The sequence below is a fragment of the Engraulis encrasicolus genome, chromosome 11 (assembly GCF_034702125.1).
Source record: "Engraulis encrasicolus isolate BLACKSEA-1 chromosome 11, IST_EnEncr_1.0, whole genome shotgun sequence".
Classification (NCBI taxonomy): domain Eukaryota; kingdom Metazoa; phylum Chordata; class Actinopteri; order Clupeiformes; family Engraulidae; genus Engraulis; species Engraulis encrasicolus.
The window spans coordinates 44,780,687-44,785,686 of record NC_085867.1 but is presented as its reverse complement, the minus strand read 5'-3'; the positions used below and the strand labels follow the sequence as shown (position 1 = coordinate 44,785,686).

The 5,000-nt window shown below is 42.2% G+C and overlaps 1 protein-coding gene across 1 annotated transcript in view; it reads right to left on the bottom strand.

The window, feature by feature from the left end:
* The window catches only part of LOC134459034 (protein AMBP-like), an 11,331-nt gene that overhangs the window by 3,649 nt on the left and 2,682 nt on the right, over window positions 1-5,000 (bottom strand). The window lies entirely within an intron of this gene.

Sequence of the window (5,000 nt, the reverse complement as noted above, 5' to 3'; positions counted from 1 at the left end):
CCATCGTTTTATGTGTGCTGTGTTGGTTGCTGTGCTGCTCACGTGTGCTCCTTTAAATAAGTAGCTTAGTTACTCGTGCTGTGTAGGCCTATTTTATTCACAATTGGTGATGGGAGTTAGCATCCCCCTGTGCGTTATTCATACGAATTCAGAGACTGGAAGCCTGTTTACCCTTCTCCTATCTCCACCAGCTGATCCGCCTCCGCGTGCCCAGACGAGCCAGGTGGCCCCGCCCAACCTGTCGGAGGCTACGATGCGCACGGACCGAGTGAGAGGTTTGAGGTGCTGATCAGAGACATTGGACCATTAAGGACCCCGCGGACAGAGAACTGGTTACACATCCACACACGCGCGCACACACACACACACATGCATACAGAACTATGTCTCCAAATAGAAAATAAATACTTGATTTAAATGACTTTGTTGTCTTGGTGTTTCCTGATGTGTACAATCAGGGCTCTAAATTAACACCAGCCAACCGGCCAAATTCTCGTGAAATGTGAGTTTGCCTGGTAGAAAAGACCAACTTACTAGCCACTTTGACCCATTAGTGAGTGTGTCTTTGGCTAGTAAGACTAACATCTATTAGCCGGCTGGTGATGAAAAAAGTTAATTTAGAGCCCTGTGTACAATGCTCCTCGGGGTAGTTGGTATTAAGTGGGGGTGCCGCTGTCAAACGCGCACCCCCCACCTGTGACAGTATGATAAGTGTTAAGATAAGTGTGAAATTCTTTTTTTTTTTTTTTTGCTTAGGCCTATTTTTTTTGGCAAACGAATTCATTAATAGGCCTAATTACTTCTATTGTTAAGGCGGCTACAGAGTATAATTTGTTTTCATTATTTCATAATTTTTGTTGGTGGTAAGCCTATATAGGCTACTATATAGGCTATTTTTAATTAGGCTATTTGAATGATTCAACCAACCGCCCGAATTTAATTAAAATATTTGGCTATAGGCTACTTTCGATTCGATTGTGTGTGCTCTTCTTAAAACCTGATTTTAATATGGCAACCAAGCATAGGCCCTACACATTGTGAGGGACTAAACAAGTGCGTCCAATGCGAATACTCCCTCTTGTGTTGTTGGAGAGAGAGAGAGCTCTTTTGTGTGCGTGTGGGGGTTTAATCACCCCCTCCCCCACAGACAAACATTCACTCCGTCACACAGTTGAAGACTGTAGTTAGTTGACATCTATGTAAGCGCCCCTCCAAGCGTCTGCCTGTGTTTGTGCTTCCGTGCTTGTCCATCCCCCAGTTTTAGTAGTAGTAGAAATACAGTCAGCAAATTGCATGTTTTATTTAGCATTGGGCATTTGATAGGGCATTTGATAATAACACAACAACATAACAAGTGTGAGCCCTAAACAAGACCACCATGTGAATTTAAACTCGACTTTTTTCTGTCTTTCATTCACCATCTCCCAATCCAGTTTGCATAGGCCTACCTATAATAAAATAAAATAAAAAAGACGGGTTTTTTTAATTATTATTATTATTATTATTAGTGCTTGTGGACACTTGTGAACTATGACTCCTTCTTCGGAGGCTGGATAACCTGTCACACCACGAGCTCTTTTGTGTGCGTGTAGGGGTTTAATCACCCCCTCCCCCACAGACAAACATTTCCCAACCTTTTGTGTCTTATGTACTGTGGTGTCCCCTAAACCTCTTTGTTGTGCTATGAGTACCCCCTAATTCATGTTCTATATCGCTTTCTCTGTCCTGGTGTGACTGCTCCATAGCCTACATTTGTTATAATAATAACATCTTTCCAAGTACCCCCTTCGCAGACACAGAATAGCCTAAAGACTAATTACAACGCACTACTTCTGTTACAGGTACATTGATCACCTGGATACAGTCATCGACCAAATAATCGATCTAGGTGGTGAGCCCACTGGTAGGTGAAGGGAAACAGCGCACTACTGCACAAACAACAGGCCGAGTCGCAGGAGACACAGCGAAAGGGACGGAACGCAATTCTGGTTAAGCCGGGCAGAAAGGATGTTTTCTGCTGTCTTTATCTGCAGTGTAGCCTACATTAGGCAACTTGTAAAGGCTGCTGTGTAGGCATTGTCTACTAAAACTCTGTAGGCCTACTTGTGAAATAAATTTACACTCTTGCTGAAAATTCAAGTTTAGCCTACGTTTATTTGTTTATACACAGAATTAAAAATCAATACAATAAAAACAATATGAGGTAATAAAAGAGTATGACGTGTGTGCATCCGTTTTTTTGTTCAACATTGTTCAACATTGTCATAAGATGGTGCGGAGAACCAGGTAAAGACCACAAATGCCCAGACGCTAACCAGACATGGATACCAAATTATTTCTATTTATTTATTATATTTTCGCCTACTAAATATTGAAAGAAGGAAAAGAAAAGACAGGCACGTCGAGGCTACTGGTCGTAGCCTATTACAGCAAATCGAACATGCGCTTTATGCACACATAGCAATAAAGTAGTAAAAGGAATTCAACTTCGGAGCGCAGTGGGTTTCGTGGGTCCGGGGGGATGGTGATGGCACGTTTGGTGTCTTTCCACCACCCCTGCACGGAGAGTGCATGGATGGAAAGCATATCCATAAAGCATCTGCATTCCTTCTGGAAGAATTAGGCTACAAAGAGCTGGTTACAATTTCAGTAGGCTATTATTTCCATAAAGGAATCGAATAGCCTAATTGTCATAACAAAAGTTGCAGTTTCAGTCAAATAGCTCATATTAAGTGGAGGACGAGTAATATTTCATAAGCATATTTTAGTTCATATATTATGTAATTCATTCTGCAAAAATGAGTATATTTTTCTCTCAAAAAATGACATTGGTTTCAATGAGGGCACTCTTGTTCTGGCAGGGACTAGCTTTTCGGCACGACACGGGACCTCTGTCCAACTCACCGTCGCTGTGATGTCATATGTTTTTTGCGTTCCGGTACCTTGTGATTTACAAATTAAGCATTGATTACGGAAGTGTAGGTTAGGTTATCGCCCCAGCTGTTGGCGATGTAAGATAAATAGCCAACGCTTAAACACTCAAACGCGGCGCTGTAGGTTACTGCAGTGAGGTTTAGGCCCCCTATTGCACTCTCCATAATTTTTACCAAACGAAAAAAGTATCCACATCCAGATAACAAGTTTGAAGTTGCAATATTAGACGTTTCAAATCTTGCGATGCGAGAATCGGTATAGGGGCTTGTGGCTTCAATTTAGGTCTACACATAGCCTAGAGCTTGCACATTAATGGCAATTCATAAGAAAAAGAAAATTCATTAGGCTATTTATTCTTTGTATGACTCTTCTTACTTCCTGGAGGTGTTCTCACACAATTTAATTAGGCATGTCGTTATCCGCTGAATCGGTGCGTGCTGGTGAATATGAGCATATTAATATGCCGTCAACATCGTCTAAAATATTCCATATGGTAATAAATGTTGCCAACACATTTGCGCTTCTTCACCACTCTGTGCTATGGTTATCTGATATGAACAAGAAAGAGAGAGAGAGTGAGAGAGAGAAAGAGAGAGAGTGTGTGTGTGTATGTGTATGTGTATGTGTATGTGTATGTGTATGTGTATGTGTGCGCGCCCGTGTGTGCGTGTGAGTGAATGGGTATTGAGCGAGCGCTCCCAAGTGCCACCCGGCGGTTGTTTGGGTACACTGCAGCTAGGCCCGGTACGTACCGAGGTGGATGACGTGGCATTACCTCGGTAAAGGGTGTGCATTGTAGGGGGACCGACCGTAGTTTTACTTTGCCTAAATTAACACAAACAGGAAGCTTGGTTCTACCGTATTCAGTAAGCCAGGAGAGTTTCTTTCTAACCCAATAAACAGCTCTGCCAAAACTTTTTGCTATTCCTGGGGGCTGTTCATTAACATCTCACTCGATGCACTTACTTGTGAATATGCCGAGCCTATTATGTACATTGTTTCAACACCTGTTTAATTTCAGCTCAGGCCGTTTCTAGCTAGTTCACTAGCCTAGTTATTCCAACATGGTAACTGAATGCAATGTTAACCTAGCGTTTCCACTCTGCTAAACCCACTCATTGTAACTTTATGGAGTTGTTGGACATTAGTTAACACAATAGGCAACATTCATCATATATTTGTGAGTATGCCAAGCCAAATATGCTAAGTTGGTAGTCATTGGGTTTTGACAAAATGAGTAATTTCAGTTCAGACCGAACGTTAGCGTGCTAGGTAGCTAATTATGCTAACGTCATCACTCTAGTTTCTTTCTAGCCCAATGAACGCCTATGGTAGTCTAATGTTTTCACTAAGCTATACATAACGTTCTTACTAACACCAGAGAACACCCAGTCAGACAACATAGCTGATATTAAGGGTGGTAGCCTACATAACCATGTAGATTGGCACAATTATAAGTGGCAGGCATTGAACATTGATAACAAACTGGAACCACCCAATCAATGTTCCCTCTAAGCTGCGCGACTGCGCAATCGCGCACTGCTCTCACGTTCTCAGCGCAGAGCAAATCCATTCAGCGCAGGTAAAACAAGGCGGCAAATTTGTGTGGAGAGGCAATTGATAGTTGTCCGAAATTTCCACTCATTGTAGCTTTATAACATCCAATCGAAATAAAACATATTCTTTAGATATGAAACATCTATCTTACAGCAGTTTAAGCGATCACACTAGACGCAGACTTCTGCTTACAATCAGCATTGCGCCTCCAGCTGCTTTTTCAATAGCGATCAGACAGAGCGCGGATACGCCGCGCTTCGAATGCAGATCTTCAAAACAGTGACCCAATCCATGCACGGACGGTGTGTTGACAATGACTAATCTGCCTGCACTGACTGGCACTTCCCTCTGGTGGTGGTGGACAGAAACACACTCACAAGTTTTATAGGCCTAGGCCTACCCGTATTGGTGGTCAATTGAAGTACTGAATTGAATTACTTGTATTGGAATGGAAATAAAAATGTCTGCATTCTTAAATCCTCTTTGAGTTCTTCTAAGCCAATTACTTA